This window comes from Pelmatolapia mariae, linkage group LG23 (genome assembly GCF_036321145.2).
Source record: "Pelmatolapia mariae isolate MD_Pm_ZW linkage group LG23, Pm_UMD_F_2, whole genome shotgun sequence".
Classification (NCBI taxonomy): Eukaryota; Metazoa; Chordata; class Actinopteri; order Cichliformes; family Cichlidae; genus Pelmatolapia; species Pelmatolapia mariae.
Window position 1 is genome coordinate 2421379 of NC_086246.1, and position 26792 is coordinate 2448170.

The 26792-nt window shown below is 40.8% G+C and overlaps 3 long non-coding RNA genes across 5 annotated transcripts; all 3 read left to right on the top strand.

Annotated features, from left to right (window-relative positions):
* Window positions 1–1404: 1404 nt before the first annotated feature.
* On the top strand, window positions 1405–2658 carry LOC134621110 (uncharacterized). 2 transcript variants are annotated; one of them, XR_010573403.1, is made up of 4 exons: window positions 1405–1456; window positions 2047–2172; window positions 2256–2418; window positions 2538–2658. It is a non-coding gene; the product is annotated as an uncharacterized LOC134621110 (long non-coding RNA). The 2 variants fall into 2 exon arrangements; XR_010573402.1 differs by lacking the exon at window positions 1405–1456 and having other exon boundaries at window positions 2013–2172.
* Window positions 2659–6635: 3977 nt separating this feature from the next.
* Window positions 6636–9264, top strand: LOC134621053 (uncharacterized). The gene is made up of 3 exons (XR_010092180.1): window positions 6636–6727; window positions 8252–8322; window positions 8425–9264. It is a non-coding gene; the product is annotated as an uncharacterized LOC134621053 (long non-coding RNA).
* A 1014-nt stretch (window positions 9265–10278) lies between these two features.
* On the top strand, window positions 10279–11987 carry LOC135932331 (uncharacterized). Of its 2 annotated transcripts, none has more exons than XR_010573423.1 (4): window positions 10279–10390; window positions 10696–10854; window positions 10933–10989; window positions 11819–11987. It is a non-coding gene; the product is annotated as an uncharacterized LOC135932331 (long non-coding RNA). The 2 variants fall into 2 exon arrangements; XR_010573424.1 differs by having other exon boundaries at window positions 10936–10989.
* The last annotated feature ends 14805 nt before the right edge of the window (window positions 11988–26792 follow it).

The following is a 26792-nucleotide window of genomic DNA, read 5'->3' on the forward strand; positions in this document are numbered from 1 at the left end:
TGCAGCTGGCTTTGAGTGAGCCACTTGTCCTTCTCTTTATGTCCGAACAACTTCTTGCCACTCACTCAATTTTAACTCAATCCTTACAAGTTATACATCAAAACGTAGGTATTGCTTGCTTTCAGAAAAAAGAAAGTCAGTGGAGAGTTTGTTCAAAATCACCGCTAGATTTCTCTAATGAGAGGCATTTGTGAATCGTCATATCTCCCTAATGAAGCGAAGACATGAGGCTTGTGCCAATATATCTTGTTTCTCACCTATTACCATTTGGCCATGAATTATGTTTGTTTCAAGGTAGGAAATTCGTCCGTCGCTAAGATTTCTTCAGATTTCAAACTCTGGAAATGATGCACTTTTTTTTATCTCGTCATATCTTTTTGATGGATTTTCACAGAGACCTGAAAATTTCCATGACTGTTCACCAAAGCCGTATCTCACGGTGATCGATATCATTCTTACGGTGAAAGAATGATATCGATGCTCCAAATAGATTTAGAGTTAGAAAGCGTTGTTTGAGGGCAAGTCAAGGCAGTTTTTGCTTCGCCTCTCCTCAGTTATAGTACATTACAAGTCAAATATCTTCAATAATTCATATTTTAATGATAAATCGTCAACACTTTAAGATTCCCCCATCTCTTCTGAACAAAACGGTGTAAGAATGACTGTTCTAGCCCCTACGGTTAGGAAATTATGGCCATTTGTTTGAGGGGAGTCCTCACTATGAGAAATAGACTGCAGAAATCCTGTTTCTGTGCTGCGTGTGTGTAAAAACAGGTGCACCTGTTTTGGTGGGAAAAAGCACACAGCCTCTCTGATTGGTGGATTCAAATTTAGCAGCTCCCAGGTTGCTTGACTGACCTAGAAACATAGAGGAAAAACTGTATGTACAGCCCTTGTTTGTTTACTTGCTGCTGCTGCTGGTGTGTGCGCGTGTGTGCGTGTGTGTGTGTGTGTGTGTTTGTGCGTGCGTCTATGTGGTATGGATGGACAGTTGACCTGACACTGTACCTGGGCTACAGGGACATTTCGACTTTTTGGTGCGTATTCATGTGTCCCCCTAAAACATGAATTGTAAATGCATTTTTAAGTGTCTAAATAATAATTTTTTCTACTTCTTTTGAGGTCATTATTTATCTTTTGACCTGTATTTGCTTAAACTGTAGTGTAAATTCATTTATTAAACTATAATTAAAAGATTTTCTGATTTTCTTAAAAGTCCACCTATACCACTCACCTGATTTTTGTGTATTCCAGTTTATTGCACAGCGACGTTTCGAGTTAGACTGGATGTGTGTAAGTACTACAATTTAATACACATTTTCAATACACACGGCCGGAAGTCATTGTGATTGGTAGGCTATATATATAGGCGGTACCTACCGGAAATGATTTCGCGCGCGTGCCCTTTAACAAGTACATGTCGACGGCAATACGAAGACTGATTAAAAGCACAAAGGTAAGCCTTTTTTAATGTAAAATGCACCATGACTTTAATACTATATGAAATAAAATAGGGCTGATGACTAACCGCGTCAACGCGATAAAGCGGGCTAACCCGTGTTAGGATTTACTCGGTGTTAAAGCATTAATGTGGCTTAAACGTGTTAATGCCGACATCGCGACTAACGTGATTAACAATTAAACCAGCGCAGTCTGAGTCAAAATCCCTGATGTCGCTGTCATCTAATTTCGGGCAGTTTGTCCAATGTCTGTCCATTCTGCTAACAGCCCTAAAATAAAAGCAAGGGGTATAAGTGTATTTAATCGTGTATTTATTTATATGCCTGAAGAAAAAACTTCTTACAGTTTTGATGCCTAAGCTTTCTCAGTACTTGTATCACTCTCTGCAGTCGCCATTGCAGAAATGTCACATGTCGCCATTTTGAGAACTAGGCCTTTAACATTTTAAAAGAAGGCATAAATTAGAACTATGAATAAATCAGCTGTGTTTATGCTGTAAACTACACTACTGCTAGTTCTACTACTACTGATGATGATGACAATGATGACGATAATCGTAATACTTTATATGCTTTGGTAATACAGGCAATCAAAACGTACAGGAGAACATGCGAAGGAGACGCATTCCTCCACGGGAGGATGCAGTCTGTCATGTTTCTGCTGGAAGGGACAAACTGGGACTTGATATCCACTACATAAATGCCTTCAAAGGTAAGTTGGTCTTTAGTTTGGATTAGATTTGGAGTTTGTCACTTTGTCTTTTGTCACTCACTTGGTATGCCTCTGCAATTCAGGTCGGGGCATTTTCACGACTGTTCCATTCCAAAAAGGAGACTTCCTTTTGGAATACAGAGGTAAACTCATAACAAAAGACGAATGTGAGCGGAGACACAGAGTTTATCATGACAGCCTGAAGGTGTTCATGTTTGAATTCAAGTTTGATGGAAAACTCTGGTGGTGCGTATTATATCAGTGTAGTTTGATTAAGATTAAATTACACTTTGCTTTTGATTTATGAAAAAAAAGCTTCCTAACAAAAACTAGTTAAGCTAATACTTTTTTGACTAACCCCACAGTGTGGATGCATCTCAAGAAGATGGGTCATTAGGCAGACTTGTCAACGACAACCACATCAGTCCAAGTGCTAAGATGAAAATATTAAATATCAATGGAAAGCCCCATCTATGCTTATTTGCAAGCAGAGACATAAGTCCAGGCGAAGAAATAGACTATAATTATGGTGACTCGCACTGGCCCTGGAGATGCAAGGTATTTCTACAATTGTACTTTTTGGAACTGATAAATTGCATACCGTAAGCCATTTTTACATTTGTACCTACTCAAATTGGCTTAACGTGACTTAGGGCATCTAGTTTTCCATTGAAATTGAGTATCACCTACTGTGCCTGGGGTCACTATAGCAATGCAGCCGAGCATCCAGTGATATAAATGCCACAGCAAGCATGGATGTCAAGGTGACACAATGCCTGCTGCTCAGTCTATACTTTAGTGTTCAATTCAGGGATCATGCTGTTAATTTTGGTAGCCATTTCAAACATTTCAGAGTTTCAAAAATGATGGCTTGGATTTTCATGAAGGAGGCGCACTCATAACTTATCGAGTGACACCATTGACCAGCCACCTGTTGGCATTCAGTCTGTCTATGTCAAATTTTCTGATCACTTTGGATCACTTGGAACCTTGGTGCAGTAGTTACTGAAAAACTACATGGTACTATAACCCACTGGAAAAACCGGGGTAGGTACTAATGGAAAACAGGCAATTGTGATTGCTGCCACATCAGAGCCCTCTAAAAGCACTAAAAAAATATCAGCAGGTATGCAGAAATAAAAAATGGCTTTCGGTTTCTAAATGTTAACAGTGATTGATGTTTAATGTGATTCTAACCTCTTTAGTTAGATTCAGTTTAAATTTTGTCCCTCGGGGATAAATGGGCCCTAGTGATAGTTTGTTGCTGCTACAGGTGATTGTTTTACTCCTTTAGCAATGGCTTAAAAAAGATTAAACAAATCACACAGACTATTTTTCTCTATATTCTCTATACATGACAGTGAATATTTTAAAGACATTAGCTTGAAACTTATCATTCTCATAGAGTTTCTTTAATGTTTCAAAAACCTCTTCAAAAATGCACTGTATTTTCATTTTCTATCTGTTACACACGAAGACTGAGACCAGCCAGATTCAGAAGACTGTGAGCTGCCTAAAGCCACAACCAAACTGCATTCCAAACAATGACCTGGACCTGAAACATCCAGAGCCTGAAAGGGTAAATATAATCCAGTGTACCACTTAATGAACTAATAATTTAATCTATCATCATTCTTTATGGATGCTGTGTGTGTGTTTGGCAGTCACCTGGGTGTAATGTGATTTACATGGACCGTGGCTTATAGGTCCTTTTCATTGTTTCAAAGTGCAAGTCTGGATAGCATCTGAGTGTGTGTGTGTGTTAACCACCCAAATGTGACTTAGGAGGACCACACTGTTATTGGGGGACTCCGTCAAAGTTTGCTTCATGGTGACATCACTCTGGTTTTAGGAGGGGTCTTCTCTTATTTTTTGACAGTTTCACCTACAGCATGCAGAACTGACTGCATGTGCTTTGTTTCTATGTTGAAATGGTTTGAAACTCAGGCTGGAACATTAAGATAGATAGTACTATACAACTTCTTAACTTGTTTTAGGCACTTTTTACTGCTGTAGTGCATGGGTTCTCTCTGGCTGTGTACTCTGGCTTCTTCCCACAGTCCAAAGATGTAGCTTATGGGGTTAGGTTAACTGGTGATTCAAAACTGCCCTTTGGTGTGAATGCAAATGCTTCTCCTTCCATGTTAAACTGGTGATCTGTCCAGGTTGTACTGCCCTATGGTAGCTGGTATAGGCCCCAAACCTGCTACCCCACAATCCTGATAAGGATAAGTGGAAGAGGATGGATGATTGCAAAGGAATCAGTTGTTAATTGGAGTGAGAGGCTGTCGCAGGGTATCACACTGACAGACTCTACCACACTCACACCTATGGGCAATTTAGAATTACCAGTCCAGCTAACCCCACTAACTGCATGTCTTTGGGCGGAATCTGTAGTTCCCAGATACAACTCGGGTGAGAGGCACTGTACACCCATCATATTTGGAATAGGTTCCAGCCGCAAGGATAAGCAAATAAGGAAGCATTGTTTTTTTTAATTTTGTTTTTGGTTTTTTGTTTTTTACTCTGACCCACTCCACACAGATAAGAATGCATGTGCCGTTTTTAAGAAGTTGCAGTGTTTTAACTCAATTAACTATTCTAGATAACAACAAAGTGAAAGAATCAATTCCCCTAATCCCAGTAAAATGGTTCCAGTAGAAAAAAGTGAAGAGGTTGATTGCCTTCAAATTTTATACTGGGATGAAGTGTATTAGTTGATATCTGCAACTGAATTGAAAACACCTCACCTTTCCAACTGTCCAAAACAAATACAGTCAGGTCCATAAATATTGGGACATCGACACAATTCTAACATTTTTGGCTCCATACACCACCACAATGGATTCCAAATGAAACGAACAAGACATGCTTTAACTGCAGAGTGTCAGCTTTTATTTGAGGGTATTTACATCCAAATCAGGTGAACGGTGTAGGAATTACAACAGTTTGCAAATGTGCCTCCCACTTCTTGAGGGACCAAAAGTAATGGGACAGAATAAGAACCATAAATCAAACATTCATTTTTTAATACTTGGTTGCAAATCCTTTACAGTCAATCACAGCCTGAAGTCTGGAACACATAGACATCACCAGACGCCGGGTTTCATCCCTGGTGATGCTCTGCCAGGCCTCTACTGCAACAGTCTTCAGTTCCTGCTTGTTCTTGGGGCATTTTCCCTTCAGTTTTGTCTTCAGCAAGTGAAATACATGCTCAATCGGATTCAGGTCAGGTGATTGACTTGGCCATTGCAAAACAGTCCACTTCTTTCCCTTCAAAAACTCTTTGGTTGCTTTTGCAGTATGCTTTGGGTTGTTGTCCACCTGCACTGTGAAGCGCCGTCCAATGAGTTTTGAAGCATTTGTCTGAATATGAGCAGATAATATTGCCCGAAACACTTCAGAATTCATTGTGCTGCTTTTGTCAGCAGTCACATCATCAATAAATACAAGAGAACCAGTTCCACTGGCAGCCATACATGCCCACGCCATGACACTTCCACCACAATGCTTCACTGATGAGGTGGTATGCTTAGGATCATGAGCAGTTCCTTTCCTTCTCCATACTCTTCTCTTCCCATCACTCTGGTACAAGTTGATGTTGGTCTCATCTGTCCATAGGATGTTGTTCCAGAACTGCGACGGCTTTTTCAGATGTCATTTGGCAAACTCTAATCTGGCCTGCCTGTTTTTGGGGCTCACCAAAGGTTTACATCTTGTGGTGAACCCTCTGTATTCACACTGGTGGAGTCTTCTCTTGATTGTTGACTCTGACGCACATACACCTACCTCCTAGAGAGTGTTCTTGATCTGGCCAACTGTTGTGAAGGGTGTTTTCTTCACCAGGGAAAGGATTCTTTGGTCATCCACCACAGTTGTGTTCCGTGGTCTTCCGGGTCTTTTGGTGTTGCTGAGCTCACCAGTGCGTTCCTTCTTTTTGGGAATGTTCTAAACAGTTGTTTTGGCCATGCCTGATGTTTTTGCAATCTCTCTGATGGGTTTGTTTTGTTTTTTCAGCCTAATGATGGCTTGCTTCACTGGTAGTGACAGCTCTTTGGATCTCATCCTGGCAGTTGACAGCAACAGGTTCAAAAAGCAAACAGCACACTTGAAATGAACTCTGGACCTTTTATTTGTTCATTGTAATTGGGGTAATGAGGGAATAACACACACCTGGCCATGGAACAGCTGAGAAGCCAATTGTCCCATTACTTTTGGTCCCTTAAGAAGTGGGAGGCACATATACAAACTGTCATAATTCCTATACTGTTCACCTGATTTGGATGTAAATACCCTCAAATAAAAGCTGGCAGTCTGCAGTTAAAGCACATCTTGTTCGTTTCATTTGGAATCCATTGTGGTTGTGTATAGAGCCAAAAATGTTAGAATTGTGTCGATGTCCCAATATTTATGGACCTGACTGTAAATGTTGCAATATTTTGCTAACAGTGTCACAGTCATCGTCTGGTGTGCACAACAATATCATCTTTGGACAAGTGCATTCAGTGTGTGGGACCGGTTTCCTCCCTCAAGTGGCTTGGCTATAAGTGCAAAGGTGAGACACTTAGTGAATAGGTACAGTATATAGTAAAAAGCATTAATAGAGTTCAACAAGTTAAGACTAGCTGAAATGAACACTGCTCCCTTTTTAATCAGTGGGTGGTCACATCTAATTAAAGAAATGTAGTATTACCTCTTTGGTGCAGGACCTTGTAAAAATGGTATACTTGGGATTGTCCTCAATTCCCCATTCCATAACATAAACTGCTCAAAATAATAAAGGGAACACTTAAACAATGCGATGTAACTCCACAGACCACTTCTCAGCACCTATGCTTTCTGGCTGGTGTCATGGTCACTTTTGAATGCTGGTGGTGATTTCATTTTAGTGGTAGCATGAGACAGAGTCTACAACCCACACAAGTGGCTCAGGTAGTGCAGCTCATCTAGTGTAGCACATCAATGTGAGCTGTGGCAAGAAGGTTTGCTGTGTCTGTTAGTGTAGTGTCCAGAGCATGGAGGTGTTACCTGGATGTGGAGTAGGCCATAGGAGGGCAACAACCCAGCAGCAGGACCGCTACCTCCACCTTTGTGCAAGGAGGAACAAGAGGAGCCTTGCAAAATGACCTCAAACAGGCCACAAATGTGCATCTGTCTGCTCAAATGGTCAGATGGCTTGAGGGTCCAGCGTCCACAGGTGGGGATTGAGCTTGCAGCCCAACACCATGCAGGACGTTTGACATTTGCCAGAAAACACAAAGTTTGGCAACTTCGGCACTGGCACCCTATGCTCCTCACAGCTGAAAGGAGGTTCAAACTGAGCACATGTGACAGTCTGGAGATGCCGTGGGGAACGTTCTGCTGTCTGCAACATCCTCCAGCATGATCATATTGGCAGTGGGTCAGTAATGGTGTGGGGTGGCATTTCTGTGCCTGCCAGAGAGCCTGACTGTCATTAGGTAACAAGATGAGATCCTCGGACACTTTGTGAGACCACATGCTAGTGCGTTTGGCCCTGGGGTCCACCTAATGCGAGATGACACTGGACCTCATGTGGCTGGAGTATGTCAGCAGTTCCTCCATGACAAAGGCATTGATGCTATGGACTGGCCCGCCTGTTCCCCAGACCTGAATCCAATTGAGCACATCTGGGACATCGCGTCTCACTCCATCCACCACAAACTGTCCAGGGGTTGGCGGATGCTTTAGTCTGGGTCTTGGAGGAGATCCTTCAGGAGACCGTCCGCCACCTCATCCCGAGCATGCCCAGGCATTGTAGGGAAGTCATACAGGCATCTGGAGACCACACACATTCAACTACACACTTTCATGCCATTCAACTACCTGAAGAACAACGTATTTAATAAGAATAATTCATTCATTCACATCTGGGATGTCCTTATTGGGGGGGAGGGGGTTAGCAGTGTATGTGTAGTCATTAAAATATCCTTAAGTGTGAACAGTTTTTTTTTTTTTTTTTTTTTTTCAGCATTTGACATTACTGCAATGCTTTGACAAAAAACTACTTCACTTAAATAGAACTGCAAAGCTAAATGAAGTCTATCAAAATGTGTTTCAGTTTGTTTAGGGGTCTGGCACAAATCCTGCCTTGCAAAATTGTCAAATCAGAATTGTCACCAGTCAACACAGGTGTGTATCCCATTCATATTTGGCTTGACTTTTTTTCAGTTTATTTTTTTTACCTGTCTAAAGTATTGATCAATTAAAATAACTTTTATTCTTACATTCCAGAAAGAAGAAATTTCTGAATATTCAGGGGAAGATGGATTGCCACATTCAGTTCTGGATCAAATATCAAGCGATGATGATGGCAACCACAGCATATCAGAAGAAGAATATGTGCCAGATTCAGAGTCATATGATGAAGATTCAGATGAAGACATCTCATTATTGCCAAGCACATCAAAAGGTCTGCTATGCCAAGATGACATCTCCAAAGCGCATGAACAATCAGATTCAACGAATTTAATCCACAACTTGACAAAGGACAAGCCAGAAGATAAAAGTGAGCTTTGCGAAACTGAATCAGAAAAAATGACTTTAAGTAAAAGAAATTACTGCTATTTTTGTGGCAAACCACAAGCTAAAATTTCCCGCCACCTGAAAACGCACAAAACAGCTCCTGATGTTGTGCATGCATTTTCCCTGCCTAGAGACTCAAACGAGCGTAAAAGCCTGTTAGAGAAATTGAGAAATAAGGGAAATTTTAAGCATAATGCTGCAGTGTTGCATGGTGGAGTGGGACCACTGAAAGTGAAGAGAAGACCCAAGATTAAAGCAGTAGAGGGAAAGTTTGCTCATTGCTTTTATTGTCAAGGGATGTATGTTCGCAAGGATCTTTGGAGACATGTCCGCAGATGTCCTAACAAACCAAAAGATGACACGGATAAAGAACCTGGAAGAACCAAAGTACTCGGCCTGGCTTTAACTCTGGAGTCTCAGTGTTATCCGCAGGTGTCAAGTGGAGTGTGGAAGGTTCTTGCTGTTATGAAACAAGATGAGATTGCCTCAGCTGTGCGAAATGACTTTACTGTTATTCAGTTTGCCCAGTCCCTCTACAATAAACATGGACAAGACCCTACAAAGTATGATTATATACGACAGAAGCTTCATGAAGCGGGACGTTTGTTGTTGTGTCTGCGTACAGAATTCTCAGTGCATAACATCGAAGAAGCTATTAAGCCTGCTAACTTCCAGAGAGTTGTGCAAGCAGTAAAGAAAGTTTCAGGTTTTGATGAAGAGACACTGTCATACAAAACTCCAAGCCTTGCGCTGAAACTGGGACATACACTGCATAAAATGTCTGCCATTATCCATTGTCATGCCCTCATGACAGAGGATGAAGCCCTAATCAAGTCCACTGATGCGTTCAAGAAGTTGTATGTCTCCAAATGGTCCGAGATGGTGTCTCACCGTGCCTTGAACACATTGAGTGAGGCAAAGTTTAACAAGCCATCAACATTGCCCTTTACAGAAGATGTTCGGATTCTCCATCACTACCTTCAAAAATCTGCAGAAAGTGCCTTTTGCAGCTTGGAGAACGAAGCCACAGCTCAGAATTATGCCCAACTTGCACAAGTTACACTCTCACAAATCATTGTGTTCAATCGAAGACGTTCTGGAGAGGTTTCAAAGATGCGCCTCAAAAGTTTTCTTGAAAGAGACAAAACGGCACTCCACACAGATGTTTCCATGGGGCTCTCAGAAATGGAACAGAGACTCTGTAACTATTACTGTAGAATAGAAATAATGGGAAAAAGGGACAGAAATGTTCCAGTTCTGCTAACACCAAGCATGCTGGATGCTCTGTCACTACTGGTTAGTAGGAGGCCTGACTGTGGTATTTGTGCCACTAATATCTACCTCTTTGCAAGACCCCGATCAATGAGTCATTACAGAGGAATGGACTCCTTGCGTGTTCATGCACACCAGTGTGGAGCAAAGCACCCTGAGTATCTAAGATCGACACAGCTCAGAAAACATGTTGCCACACTCTCACAAGTCCTTAATTTGAAAAACAATGAATTTGATCAGGTTGCAGATTTCCTGGGTCATGATATCCGCGTTCACCGCAAATTCTACAGATTACCAGTTCCCACAACACAGCTGGCCAAGATTTCCAAACTGCTTTTAACACTGGAAAAAGGACATCTTTCCCAGATCCAGGGGAAATCACTGGATGAGATCGAAATTGAAGGTTTGTATTGAAAGGAGCAAATATTAGGGCAGTAGTTGAATATTATGCTTTATCAACAGAATTAAAACCTAAAAGCACAGACCATTCTGTTAAATGTCCATGATTTAAGGTTCTTGAAGTCTGTTGTTTCATCACTTTGCAACATTTGGCAAACTGCAGAGTGGTGGCCTTAAATAGTAAAACTATGTACTGTGGAAAAAGTATAATTTCCAGTATTTGTTCTGTATTTTGTCATCTCGTTGTTAATGTGAGGTTTTTGGGGGGTTTGTGTTTGTGTTGGGTTTTTTTTTCCCACAATTTCTCAGATGAAATTGCATTAAGTGATGCTGAAACAAAGGACAGTGAGAGTGAATCAGATGATGATGACACAGCACTCACAATGTCGGCGTGTGGCACCAGTGAGCCTGTACATGCAGTAGCTGATTCCACAAACACAGCGCAGCTCCAAGACACTGTAGATTGTGGTAAGTTACCACTAGCTTGGTTTCTGTGGATAAAATGTTTGTTACAAATATTAAAACTTAATCAAATTGTGTAATCAGCAGATGAAGAACCACTCATAATGCCTGCAGCAAGTGAGACTGCTGCTCCCTCTGAAGGTAAGGGGTGCAGTTGGTTCTCTAAGCTTATGGACACGTTCTTTGTAATTGCGTTGCAATTCTGTCTCTCTACACCACCACAATGGATTTTAAAATCAAACACTATCCATATGTGTTAAAGTAGACTTCCTGCTTTAATTCTAGGGATTTGACGGAATCATCACATCACAGCCATTATGCATAGTCTATTATTCTCAGAAGCTCAAGGGTAATTGTATAGCTGACAAACAATTTAATGACTGGGTGAGGCCTGTCTACAGACTACTTCATGGGACATACTATGGTGCTTGCATGATGCATTCTCATTATCCAGTTAAGTAAGTAAAAAGGTTGATTCTGTTCATCTGAACGTAGTTTTTTCAGTGGGAGAAATGTTTCGTCACTTAGATGTTTGTGCTTTAAGGTTCTTGAATTGTTCATCATCTATTGTTTCATCACTTTGCAACATATGGCAAACTGCAGAGTGGTGGCAAAAAGTCACTTGGATGAGTGACAAAATGTTTCTCCCACTGAAAACTCTACATCCAGATTAACAGAATCAACGTTTTGGGATTTACTTACCTGGATGATTGAGCATGCATCAAGAGACTTTTATTCAACTTTTTATTCAGTCTTTTATTCACAGTGGAACACTAAATGTTGTCTCATTTTAGAAATTTGATAAATTTTCAAAGAGAATTTTAGCTCGTTTTGATATTGATGGTACCAACACATTTCAGAAGTTAGGACAGGGTAGCATCCATTCTTTTTACAAGCAAATGATTTTTGGTTTTTTTTTTTGTTTGGTTTGTTTGTTTTAACTACTACTACTACTTTATATATCTTCCAGATAAAAATGCTGCTCAATCCCACAATTCCCGAAGAGCTCCCAAAAACATGTGGTCCAAGGCTGAGGTTGCTGCAGTGATGAGGCATTTTAAAGACCACATAAACGAAGGGAAACTGGCCACCAAAAATGAATGCAGTCATTGCAAATTGGTAGAAGATCCGATGTTGGCAGGAAGAACACTTCAAAACATAAGAGATTTTGTACGAAACAGAGGATTAACTGCAAAAAGGCAGAAAAAAATGAACTAAAATAACTGTTTAGCCAGATGTGGTTTTACATCTTGGTCAGATGGCCAAACTGTTGTTAAAACTGAGTTATTGTGCAGCAGGCTGCCTGATGTTCTGTTTAAAAAAAAGTTCTTGTTAATTACAGAAGTAGTTTGTATTTCATAATTTTTTTATTTAATTTATTTAGTTTTTTTGACAGGTTCTTATTTTAATATATTTTTTTGACAGGTTATATTTAAAATAAAAAAATATAAATGCATATTTTCTCCCCTTAATATTTACCTTTAAACTTCTATATTTTTATATTTCTGTGGTTAGCGTGGGCATTTTTGTCCATAGGGTTAGGGTTAGGGTTAGATTTCTTTTTTATTTATGGTTAAAATTAATGTTCAGATCCATTAATTTTATGGTTAAAATTAATGTTCAGATCCAAGAACACTAATAAAATGATGTCCCAGTAATCCTGTGTCCTGTCAGATGTGTATTCATGGTAATGATGAGCTATTTAATAATGACATCATTGTCCCTTTAAAGTCCCGATATTGGTTTTTGTGGACCTCATAAAACACATCGTTGTCAAGTGGACAATGTCTCCACAAAACACAATAGAGTCTGGTTGGTGTGTATCAGTGTATCTAGACTTCTATAGGGAGTGTATTAGGTCTGAAGTGACCCAAATTTTTTTCAGATTTTTTCGAACACTTTAACCTCGCTCCCTTGGCTCTAAGTCCTCTGGAAACGGTAGTCCCCGTAAACCACCGCCGGGCGGATTGACGTAGTAAAGTCCCGCCATACCACATACACCCGTATGTGTGTGTGTGTGTGTGTGTGTGTGTGTGTGTGTGTGTGTGTGTGTGTGTGTGTGTGTGCGGGTAACCCTACCCTTTTTTGGCAGGATCTCATTGTAGGATTTAAACTGAATATAGTTAGACTGATTGACTGTATTAGATCCTTTGTGTGTGTGTCGCTCTGTGCATTTGTGTTTCAATATGTGTCCATATTTGTAATTGTGTAAGTTATTACTATTCTGCTAAACTATAGTATTTGTGCTACTTTTCAGTATTTGTGCTAAATCATACTATTTCTGCTTTTTTATAGTATTTGTGGTAAATATAGTATTTCTACCAAATCATAGTATTACTGCTAAAACATATTATTTCTGACAAATCTTGATAGTTCTGCTATGTTATTGTACTTTTAATTATTTAAAGTATTTCTGCCAAATCTTAGTATTATTGCTAAATCATAGTATTTGTGCATATTCATTCTATTTGTGCCATAGCATAGTATATTTGCTGAATCACAGCATTTCTGCTATGTTGTAGTATTTGTCCTAAATCACAGTATTTCTGCAATGTTTAGGTAATGTTGTTGAAAAAAAAAGTATTTCTGTAAGCTTGAACCATGTTTGCTAAATTCCTGTATTTCTGAGGAGTTATCATGTTATCATGCTAAATTACAATATTTCTGCTAAGTTCTGCTATGTTCTTGTATTTCTGCCAAGTATTATGTTTTCTTTACGTTATTGCAGTTCTGCTAAGTAATTACATTTTTGCTAAGTTCTTATTTTTCTGCAAAGTTATTACAATTTTTCACTACTTTTCAGCTATTTTTAGCAGACAGCTTCAGCGTTACAGCATCCACACTGCATTTTCGCAGGAAATGCAAATTGTTCTAGTTTTATAATGTGTTTGATAATAAATTAATTAACTCAACACCTCCCTGTTGGGAGCCAAAAGAGCCGGTTCTTTCAAAAGAGACGGAATTCCCTTCACTAATTCTTATCTCCCATTTGGAACACCTGGTTGGCGTACAGCAATGGATTGGCTTCATTCATATTTGAGTGGCAAGACGTTCAGTGCTAATATTGAAAATTTTGAGACCTCCTCAGCCCCCCTTTCTTCTGGGTGCCCCAACCCTTTGGGGGTCTATTTTTAGAAAACACGAATGTCCTTTAACTCCTACGCAAACGACTGCCAGATTTATTTGCCTTTAGCATCAAATGGCCCTGGCTCCATCCAAATCCTTTTTAACTGCCTTGAGGATGTCAAAGCTTGGATGGCTCTGAACTTTTTGAGTTTCATTGAGACTAAAAAGGAGGGGAATGCATTTAGACCTAATAATATTTCATGCAACCCACCATTAATTGTGGTTGGCTTGAGTCTCATATTAGCATGTGACAAATTTGTGAGTCATTATGGACTAAGATTTTTAATTTAACAAACATATTAGTTCTGTGTGTCAAAAATGCTTTTTCCAATTGAGGGACATAGAAGGTAATACATGCCTTTATGTATTACCTTACTCAGCTTGACTACTGTAATGCAATTTATGTTGGCGTCAGCCAAGGCTCTTGCATCTCTTCAGCTTGCTCAGAATATTGCTGCCTGCCTCTTAATTGGTACCCAAAGGCACCAACATATAACACCTATCCTGTCCTCTCTTCATTGGCTTCCTGTTTATGACAGAATTAATTTCAAAGTCCTAACGCTGGTTTATAAATGCCTAAATGGTTTGCTCCCCCATACCTTTCCGAGATACTTCAGCCCTATATTCCTTCACGGACCCTACACACCCTTTAAAAACAGGAAACGAAGATGCCTATCTAACTCTCTCACAGTCTGTTCTCTAAAGCCTAAAAGAGAAATTATGGATTTGATCAACTGGTCCCTGAATGCTATTGACACCCTTTTCTCAATGAGAAGTCTGGACTTGGGTGAGTCTGAGTGTCCTGGAGGTACTTTCCCCGCTGGATACACGATGGACGGGTGGAAGAAATGGAGAATCATGTGCCCGGCGGGACTGTCGATCGAAAACATTGTAGATACAGGTCCTTCTCAAAAAATTAGCATATTGTGATGAAGTCCATTATTTCCTGTAATCTACTGATAAACATTAGACTTTCATATATTTTAGATTCATTACACACAACTGAAGTAGTCAAGCCTTTCATTGTTTTAATATTGATGATTTTGGCATACAGCTCATGAAAACTCAAAATTCCTATCTCAAAAAATTAGCATGTGTCATCCGACAAATAAAAGAAAAGTGGTTTTAATACAAAAAAAGTCAACCTTCAAATAATTATGTTCAGTTATGCACTCAATACTTGGTCGGGAATCCTTTTGCAGATTCTCCATGGCAAGTCGTTCTGGCTTGGACATGTTGTACAGGCGACTTGTGGGCAGCGGCACACCAGGAAGGAGGTCTATAGTGCAATCGTACGGTCTATGAGGGGGTAGAGACTGAGCCTTGCTTTTGCTAAACACCGTCTTTAAATCATGATACACTGGAGGAACCTTGGCTAGGTCAGGGAGTTCTTTCTCATCACAGGCGGCACTCCTACCAAGAGGACACGCAGAAGTCAGGCAGTTAGCGTGACAAAAGGGGCTCCAACTGATTACTTTCTGACCCTCCCAGTCCTAATGTGGGTTGTGTAGCCTTAGCCAGGTAAAACCGAGGGTTACCGGTGTGTCAGGTGTAAAAAAGGTTATACGCTCACGATGGTTGCCAGAGGTAACTAAGCTTACTGGTTCAGTGTGATGAGTGATTTGAGCAAAAGTCTGATTGTTTAGGGCTCTGGCTGGGATGGGGGTTCAACCCTGATGAGAGGCAATCCTATATCCCGCGCAAGTTGTATGTCAATGAGATTTTTTTCTGAACCGGAATCAACGAGTGCTACGAATGAATGTGTAGATTGTTTGATTTCAATGGTCACCGGAAGCATAAAACGGACTTTTGGATCACATGTGTACCACCCACTCGTACCCCCGAATCTACGAGCGGACGGCCCCTTTTCCTTTTTTGGGGCAGGACACGATAAGATGTTCAAGTGACCCACAGTAAAAACAGGCCCGTGAACGCCGCCGACGCTCCCTCTCCTCTGGGGTAAGCTGTGACCGACCAAATCTGCATAGGTTTTGGCTCGGAATCGTCTCCAGGGGAGACTGCAGAGGCGACAGGCAACTGAACCACAAAAGGCAGGGAAGGAGAGTAATTAGTGTTCGAGAACAGCCGCGGAGATTTGCGTTGTGTCTTGTAACTCTTCTCTCTCTCCCTCTCTCTTACCAAATTTCCCCCTTGTGGGACAATTAAAGGATTATTCTATTCTATTCTATTATTCTCTTAGCCGGTTGTCTATATGGTGAGCGGGAGAGGCCAAAGCCTCGAACGAGGTGGGCTCATCCCGTGATGCAAGCTGGTGCTTCATGTTATCATTTAATGACTGCAGGAAAATCCCCTGAAGGGCTTGGTCGGCCCAACCCGCTTCTACCGCGGCTGTGCGGAAATCAATGAGATAATCAGCGATACTTCTCCGGCCCTGGCGGAGGCTGAGTAACCTCAAAGCAGTACTGCCCTCCGAGATCGGATGCGCAAAGGTCTTTAACGCATCCAAAAAGTCGTCATAGCTGCAGTTCTGCAAAGGATTACTAGCTAGATATGCCTCTGCCCACCGCAAGGCACGACCACACAGCTTTCCTACCAGAAAGGAGATGCGGCTGGTATCATTAATAAAAGTTCGCGGTGAACGACCGAAGGCTAGTTCAACCTGTAACAAAAATCCGCTACAAATCCCCGGGTCACCAGCATAGGGCTCCGGTTCCGGGGAGGCGGCGTCACGAAAAGCAGGCTGCTGCAGTAACTCAGCGGCTCCATGTAACGGTGGCTGAGGCAGAGGTGGAGCGGAAGCGTGAGCGACTGAGTTGGGATCCGCCTCAGAATCTGTCTCATCTTTAATCTGTGAAGCCTGACTAGTCTGTTGATCAGTGAGTGATTGTACCTGGGCCATTAGTGCCTGTAAGGATTGCTCATGGGCTCCTAAAATGGCTGCTTGCTTGGCGATAGCGGTCCGAGTGGGGTCCGCTGAATCCATGTCGATGGCCGGAAGGTACTGTCACGACCGGGCGGCCAGACACAGGTAAGTGGACTCAAATGCAGATGGCACATGGAGGCTCAGAGGTGTAGTGCAATGAACAATTTATTTGACACTCAGAAATGGCACACCATCAAGGAGGAAAAGGAACAAAATTGCAATAAGTGAACTGAAGGCGAGAGGGAAAAAACAGACCTCTGAACATTGGCTACCTACTAACATAAAGTTTCTGATTACGGTCCTAAGAATCAGTAGCAACAAACACACTGTGATTAGCAAAGGCTAAAAGACAAAGCTGTTACAAGAAATGCTGAGTAAGTAAACAGGTCTTGGCTAGACCATCTCCAAAATAATTGTTTAGCAGCACAAAAGAATCACGCTGCGTGTGCAGCAGCAAAGTCCAAAGGAAATAGTCTCTTAATCGGGCTGGGCACGTTATTTGGGATTTTCCGGAGCAGGCATACAAGGTACAGGGTTTTCTCTGAGTCAGTCATCCTTTTCTTTTCCTCATTCAAGTCTGTCCCGTATTTAACAAGTGAAAATAAAAAAAATAAAATAAGCAATAAAAGCTGAATCAAATAGACCATTTCGGCAAGGCTGGGATGGTCCATTTGGTTAAGTAAATCCATTGGGCATCTTTCTTCGCCTCAATAATTCTGATGGCAAAAGAGCCAAACGGGACAGGCAAAAAAGAAAAAAAAGAAATACCATTTGATCGCACTGAATGGTCGTATCTATTTTTTGCCTCATGAGAATTTAGATTGGGTAAAATCTGAGTTGTGTAATAATGAGAGTTGTATTACAGGTAGAAAGAATCCTGCTTTTGTGGATCAGACCGAGTTTTAGCCTACCGTGTTATAGTGGACAGCTACAAATAACAGACACATCCTAAAAGGTAAATCAGATGAAGGTTGCTGGTATAAATTTAGCTTCAGAGGCTCAATAAAAAACGCTCTCACTTTGGAATGAGTGCTCATTGGCTGGTATAACAGAAGAGCATACTCAGTATTGCATGAGGTGGAGGCAAATGATCCACAGTGGCACCTCCTAATAATCAAAGACGTAGCCACATCACTGCCATTAAATTTACAAGCACAAATAGTGCCATCTGTTAGCCAGAATTCACAAATACACAGAGAGTTAATTGGTACATAACTGACATAGTATTATTTCATAGCATTATTACATTTATTGTTTGCATACCACATGTAGAATTACAACAGAAACCTAAAATTTTAACATGTTTAATCTGTTTAAATTTCTCTGACGTTATACAAAGCTAACCTTCATTTCATAACTGGAAATCTGAACCAACATTTCTATAATGTTCTTCTATTAGCTCAATTTCAGCCTTTGGCAAAAAGGTTGAATACTTATATGTATGTGATTATTTTTTATCTTTGATTAATTTACCAAAAAAAGAAAAAACCCTTCTGTTTTCAGTTGGTTATTTTTTGTCACAGAGTAGAGCTAAATGAGAAAACAAGAACAAATTTAAACTTCTTTGGTACTGGTTTGCAACATAACAAAACTGAAAAAGGATCTGAATATTGTGATCCTACAATATGTATTCTGAGCCAAAAGACATAGGTTGCCACCTTGGTGCATATGTAACCCATATCAACTACTCCCTGTCACATGACCCACGTCAGCTGATTTGAGGCCCCTCTCCTGATTGGCTCCTTCCACGTCGCGGCAACTATGAATACGGCCGTGGAGGGATACTTCCGGGTTCGACTCCTGCTGTGGCTGTAAGCTTATGTCGTGTGGAACCGCGTTGGAAAACAAAGCGTTTTTCTCCCCTAAACCCGTCTATAAAATTGTATCACCTCAGCGGTAAGTGTTCTTAACATCTACCAATAACAACCTTTTAGTTGTCAGTAACCAGTCGATTGTTTTCGCGATTAAAAAATGACTTTGTTTCAAAGTAAGCCCATTAAAGTGCTTAAGTAAATAAAAGTGTTCAAAAACAGCGGTTTTTGAACCGGAGTTCTGCTCGCGGTGGGAACGCCACCAAACAAAGTGCAATTGAATGATTGTTGTTATGTGTTGCCTTGAATTCGGCTATGCTGTCTGTTAGACAGTTGTTTTTCTATTTGTTTGTAGCGAACGCTGCTGGAATGTATAGATTAAGCTACGTAGCCATGATGATTGCTAATTTAACTGTTGTACATTTGTTGATGATAATGATGATGATTCATGATTTGCATTGTTACATAGACTTGCAGAAAAATGTATTTGTTTACCGGTAAACTGAATTGATTTTGATTTACTAATGGACATTTTTCTGGCCTACAGGTCAGGTTTTTTTTCCCCCTTTTGAATTGATCTTCTTCATCTTGAAGTGGCGAGCCGGTAGGACCATTCTTTGTTCTTTTCCCCCACTTTGCCGTCTTTGGATTACAGACATATTTCCCCACTATGAAGCTGGACCCTAAGGAGGAATTCCTTAAAAAGTGAACTCTAAAAAAAAAAAAAGAAACTTTAACAAAGGACCAAAAGGACTCTTAACAAAAAGGACTCTTGCACAGAAAAAATCACATTGATTTATTATTTAATTGTGGGCATTTATTTATGTTGTGTGTCGTATTAATTATTTTGTTCCATTTCCCCTTTTCCCCATTTATTCAATATATTTTTGGTACAAGATATTGCAGTCTTTGGTCTCGTCATTCACACCATCTAGGCTCCATAAAGAACCATTTCTTCTGCGCGTCAGTCAGTAAACTCATCCATTGCAATAAAACTAGCTCTTAAATAACTTTGCGTTACACATACAGATTCCCAATCAATTATTAGGGTTATCAAACCAGTACGGATCAAACATTGGGCCCTGAAGACGTCTGAATAGAAACACAAACCTCGCCCATCCTTCTGAGAAGCCTTAACTGATTTTTTTGCTGACCACTTCATATATCCGTGAGCTGCTGGACAAAAACACTCAGTCCAGGCCCCAGCCAGAAACCTGTTATGAGGCAATACTGCTAACAACTGTCTAATAAAAACATTCTGTGGAATCAGAAACTGGTTCCTACTGTGCCAAAACTCAAAGAAATGATTGTGAGTCACACTGGAAGGTTTGATGACTCACCTGTCTCTTTTCTTTCTGCCATACTTCATTCTTTCCTTTGCCAAGTTTCTCTTTTACATCACAGTTTGTTCTCTGGAAACTGAAGGACATGTCAGGCAAGAATGAGGATGTTTTGTTAAGCCCTTCAGTTTCTGTACATTTGCTTATTGTTCATTCCAAACTACTGCTGAAGGTTAAAGAAATTGAAAAAGTTGACATTTCAAGTGCTGAGACAAAAGCTGAGATTTCGCAAGACACGGGGTCTCTGTTTCATTAAAGGCCTTTTCTCGGTGTGGTGATTCACTTTAATTAAAAATTCATGTCTCATATTGCCTCTTCACATAAGACCAAAGTTTAGACATAATACACAGGAAGCCAAGGTTCCAGGAAGTCCCTGAACTAAAAAGATGCAGCTACAGTAAATAAATTCTTCTAAAGGAAGACTTCAGTTTTATGTGCATCCTGTTTTATACTAGAAGGTGAGATGGTATATTACAGGTGAGGTACAGATCATTCACTTTTTGTGTTAGTGTTTTAATGCAACTTTCAACTTTAATGCAATAAACATTGAGTTTCCATACTCTGTGAGACTCCACATTATTATCAGTAATATTCATTACTGTTTATTGTTGTGGAAACTTTCACAATAACTTGCAACAAACCCAATGAGCAATTTGAAGAGGATTTTATAAACACATTGCAATGTGAATAGAAGCATCCCAGCCAAAACACTAGGATGATCTCTGAATTGTGGCCGCTGCCCTTACATCTTATATATGATATCACAGACAAAGACCATTACACAGACCATCACTGTTATGACCCAGCTCAAAAGCTGCAACATAAAAAAGGAGATGAATACCAGAGTGGTAGTGAGACGAGGTTTTATCTCAAAATGGCATAGCAGGCCTGCTGAAATGGCTGGCAAAGTCTCCTGAGCTTCTGTGAAGCCTGCTTCAGGTATGCCTTTATCCACACCTGACTACGTGTGGCCAATTAGCACCAGCTGAACACATTGAAGAGATTAGGGACTGCAGAGGGGCGTAACAATCACATATCTATATACCTTCAGTCCAGCTCATCCTTGAGCTGGACTGAATCCTCATCCTACTCTGAGAAAAGTTTTGCTTGCAGGTGAAACAAAATGTTGCAGTCAATGCTTCTGACTTTAATTGATGACTGATGCTTACATGGTCTGACATCAGACTTAAGACTCACTACCTCTGTTCATTTTCCCCACATATTTACTGATTGCCCAAAAGTGCTCTAGCATATCACACAATTCTGGAAAGTCTGGGGCCAACTGACATAGTTATACAGATAAATTTTCCTCCCTTTTTTATTAGCAGCTGCACAGTTCACACAACACTAATGTCCATCATTAAACACTTCCTAAAAACTTCACATCAGTGTTTTTATTACCAGAATGTGAATTTCTTCCCCAAGTCTGTGCTTTTTCACTCATTTTTCATTTTCACAGACCCAATCATTTTATTTAGCTTTTCTCCTTTTTTTCCCCAGAAGTAAACCTGTCATCATTTTTATCACAAAACAAATTTGTTTTTATGTATTCAGAGGTGTGTATCTGGGCGCAAGCTTCACCCATACAACAGAAACACGAAACCCATTTCAACCTTCTGCTACATCTTATTCACTTCTTTTATAATCCAGTCATCTTTCCAAATGTAGTAAAAATTAACTAATTTCCATATCAGCTCATAACCAACTAAGTTGACAGCACAACAGAAATGCATCTTCAAAATATTATCACAAAAGATATTTGGTTCATGTAGTAAATTACTTGCACCAATCAAGCAAAAAGCATCTCACAATTTACTATGTTAAAAACTACATTTATTGTCTGATCACTGGTTGGTCAAACCAAATTCTCTTCTTTTTTTCCATTTCACCAAAGGTTTCACATATTGTCCTGCAACTTAGAGAGTTAATTGTCAGCAGTCGATACACTCAGCATTTAGTAACAAGTGTCTGTTAAATTTACACTTTTTTTAACACTGATGAGAGATAACAAGCTGACCTTCATTGCATGTGTGTGTGTATTAGTAGGCACGTTCAGTGTGAGCAGTGGAGCTGCAGATTCAGCAGGGCATGTCTTTATAGCTGCCTTTCCGTCACACCTCCACATGACAGTCGGCCACAGTTTTCCAATCCAATTAACATGTGTTCTCACATTAACAACAACAGACTTCATTTTCCTCAATGCTCTCTTCCCACTTCTCACAGCTGCTGTCTCCTCTTCCACATCTGCAGCAGTTCATGGTTGTGGCATGAGAGAGGCCAGTGGGCTGTTTGTCTTCAGCTTTGCCTTGTTTCTTTCACTTTTTTTAGTCTCTTCCTTTAACATTTCAGTTCTGAGTATGGCAAATGTGAAACATGGATGGTCTTCTCAAGTCCATTCACTCACAGTGATGTCACTGGGGAACATCTCAGCTTGTGATCGGGAGCGTATGCTTCCATCCACGATGGCATTTGTAAACCCTAAACCAACAAAAGTTTAAGTTTTAAGGCAGTGTTGCTATCTGTCCACCTTGTTGACTGTTGAAGTCAACGCCTTTGCGCTTGAACTGCATTTTGTCTTCACGGAGAGATTGATTGTCCCTGAAACTTATTCTTCAGGTTAAGATCTACATGAAGTTGAAGCTGTGAAATATTCAGCCAAAACACTGGCTGGGTTTGGTTCGAATCATATTAATCTATTATTTTGCTCGGGCTACTGTGTTTGTGGCAGATGTTGATCCAGTTCTGCAGCAACCTGTACTAACACACTAAGACATTTATTTAATATCATTTTCATCACTGCTCAATAACACTTTACCTCTCTTTATTCTTCTATCCGCATTTTAACACATCTCTTTTCATCAATCTTTGTTATACACACACAAAAAAATATATATCATACAGTCAAAACCTGGACTTCTTATGCCTCAGCGGCCGTCCTGCAGCTCTTGTCAGTCTTGTCAGCTCTGCGGACAAGAACTCTCACTGTCCAACCTTTTCCTTCTGGTGCAAAGGTATGAAACACCGTAAACTCACATACGCACATGCTCACGTCACTGAACAAATGTATTCATTCTACTTGCGTATAAATAAAGACAAGTGCAAAAACAGAACGTGCATAGCATAGGGCCCAGACTCTCATGTGAGCGCTCTATTATCGCCCTTGCCAGTAAAAAACTGCAATAAATGAACTGCAGTGTGTTTCTACTCTTAGACTCTTAGCTGAAGAAGTGTCATTTAAAATAAATCTCTTGACATTTATTTTGGTCCATTGAGCCGGATCAGAAATATCATTACTGTTATCTGTGACTCTGTTCCCAGATCTGGCGTACTGATTCCTGACGCCGTGGGGAGCCAGCACCGAAGTCTGTCAACAGCCCTCTTAGACGAGGAAGAAAGCCCCGGGACGTAGTTAATTTGGGTCCGGTGTTTATAGCCCTGTCCATGGTGGTGGAATTCAGTCTGACGATCCGAACCACCAGTGAGACATCTGAGGGTGAGAAAACACTATTTTGGTCTAACCTGCCGTAAAGGTTTAAAGAAAGATACGCGTAAAATAGGTTTAAGTTCACCAAAAGGCCAAAAGCAACTAAGTGTACAATAAGTTTAAGTTCGCCAAAAGGACCTTTGTTTAGACCAGTTCTAGAAGTAGCCGAAATTACTTTGTGACAAAATAGGTTTAAGTTCGCCAAAAGGAACTGAGTTTAGACGGGTTTTAGAAGTAACCGAATTTACTTCGTGACAAATTAGGTTTCAGGTGGCCAAAAAGAACTGAGTTTAGACTGGATTTAGAGGTAGCTGAAAGTACTTTGTGACAAATTAGCGCGCAAATGTCTATGTGTGTATGTATCTGGAAGTAAGTTGATTTTACAGCACAATACGGTGCTGAACTACTTCCATTTTTTATTTTCTTTGACTTTTCCAAGCATGAGAAAACGAAGCTGAAAAGATGACTGAAAACAAACAAAAGAAAGATGAAACGAAAAATCAATTAGCAGCAGCTTTAATAACCCCTGATGATGAAACTACAAAGCAGGCACATATTGAACAAAGACCTCCCCTGACAGACCCACGGCACTCTCTTTTAGACCCTTCGGTTAAACCCTCCACACTAGCTGCAGGAAAACCAACCAAACTCCTAAACACAAACTGAACAATGTGGTGTATGCTGTACAGTGCAGCGAGGAATGCCCAGACCTCTACATTGGAGAAACCAAACAGCCACTTCACAAGCGCATGGCACAACATAGAAGAGCCACCTCCACGGGACAAGACTCAGCAGTCCATCTGCATCTAAAGGACAAAGGTCACTCTTTCGAGGATGCCAACGTCCACATTTTGGACAGAGAGGACAGATGGTTTGAAAGAGGAGTGAAAGAAGCCATTTACGTCCACTGTGAGCGACCATCTTTGAACAGAGGTGGTGGTTTACGACACCAACTGTCTGCCATCTATAATCCAGTTTTGAGATCCCTTCCCAGACGCCTTAACGCCCACTCACATCCTGGGCCATCTGACCTCAGGAAATCACATGATAGGGTGGGGCCAGGTTTCACAATGAGCTCACCCGAAACTCTGGCTGATTAGGACCCACACCCACTTTCACACCTAGGCTCATGTGATTAGGTAGAGGATCATCAGGGGGTCCTTTGTCCCTCTTTGGGGGGGGAACTCCCACTGGATTTAAATCTGGGACTCTCCACCATTTGACCCTTAGAACTGAAGAAGCTTCTCAGATGAGAGGTGAAACGTCTTCAAGCAACTCAAAGAAGTCCAGACGCTTTTCTTTCCAAGCTCCTTAGACTACAATGACCTGGATGACTGAGAACCTTCACAGACACATGAAAGCAGTATTGACAAAATCATTTGGAGAAAAGCAAAGGCCACTAGCATTCTATTCAAAAAAACTCGATTCAGTGGCCTCAGGAACCCTCCTGTGTACAAGCATGTGGAGAAGCTGCAGAGGCAGTGCAAAAATCTGCTGACATAGTTCTAGGACACACTCTGACTGTTAGAGTACCACATGCAGTAACTTCTATACTGCTACAAGCACATTTGCCTTTCTTAACACACGCGAGACAACTATCCTATGTTGGCATACTGCTTTCACAATCCCACATCAACATAGTGAGGTGTGGACCTTTAAATCCTGGCACATTGTTGACAACACCCACATAGGGAAAAGCACATTGCTGCGTGGACAAAATAGAAGAGGAAACTAAACCACGTGCTGACACCACAAGAAGGTTTCACTGACATTTTTGTTGATGGTTCAGCATCAAAAAATGCACTAGGGCGTAACTGTGTAGGATATGCAGTAACCACAACAGACACTATAGTGGAAGCAAGAGCTTTGCCAAACACACATTCAGCTCAGAGTGCAGAACTGACTGCAGTCATCAGAACATGTGAAATACATGAAGGACAGGACATTAACATCCGCACAGCCAGTATGTATTTGCAGCAGTTCACCACTTCGCAAAAATATGGGATAACAGAGGGATGGTGACCTCCTCCGCAAACTCAGTTCAACATGCAGCTCAACTGAAGCAACTGTTAAAAACAGTACAACTGCCGCGACATCTAGCAATTTCCAAATGTGCAGCACATGAGAAGGATGACTCTGAAATTACAAAGGGAAACAATTTTGCTGACAAAGCTGCAAAAGCAGCAGCTATAGCAACCACAGTCTTATTAACAACTCATGAAAATCACACCATTCCACTATCTGTACTGCAGGACGAACAGAAAGCAGCACCACCAAAAGAACAAAAACGATGGCTAAAACACGGAGCAGTACTAGACACTGATGACATAGTGAAAATAGCAGGAAAACCCATTCTTCCCAAATCACAAAACTTTACACAAAACAGCCGCTCTAGTGAGCCATGGCTTAAGCCATGTCTCATCAGGAGGGATGATCTTTCTAGTAAACCAACAATTTTACTCTATAAATTTTGAAACTTCAGCAAAAGGATATGTGAGAACATGTATGACCTGCCAAAAACACAATACCCAAGGTAACTTAAGACCAAAAAGAGGACATTTTCCTACACCACCTCACCTATTTCATACAATAGGTGAGGGCTGCAAGAGTGTCAGGGCTAAAGTATGCTCTAGTAATCATAGATTTGTTCTCGAAATGGCCAGAAATATACCCAGTGAAAAAAGCAGACGCAATCTCAGTTGCAAAATGTCTATGCAATCATTTCATCCCAACATATGGTATTTCTGCTCTGATAAGATCAGATAATGCAACCCATTTTGTAAATGACGTGATCAGCAAAGTATCTGAAGCACTAAGTTTCAGTATAAAACACCATTGTGCCTACCATCCACAAAGTGCAGGGTTAGTGGAGAGAACAAATGACACTATAAAACAAAGGCTCAGGAAAACAATGGAAGAAGCTGGCAGACCATGGCCAGAATGTGTAGACTTAGTCAAAGTGTGGATGAGAATAACACAAGGAAGTAACAAACTGTCCCCATTTGAAATTATACACGGGCGACCTTTTCCATTGCATGTTACTAGTGAGCCACTAGATAAATCAATCCGTGAAACCACTCTGGCAGATTGAATGACTTGATTGTTGACAAAGAGAGAAGTTGTTTTGAACAATAAACTGCCGCAAGTACTCTTTTTCACCTATTTCTTGCAGGTTGAAGCCAGGTGATTGGATCCTTGTCCGAGTACTCCAAAGGAAAAATTGGAGCTCACCACGGTGGGAGGGTCCATACCAAGTGCTTCTGACTACTCCAACTGCCTGCAAAATAGCGGAGAGACGC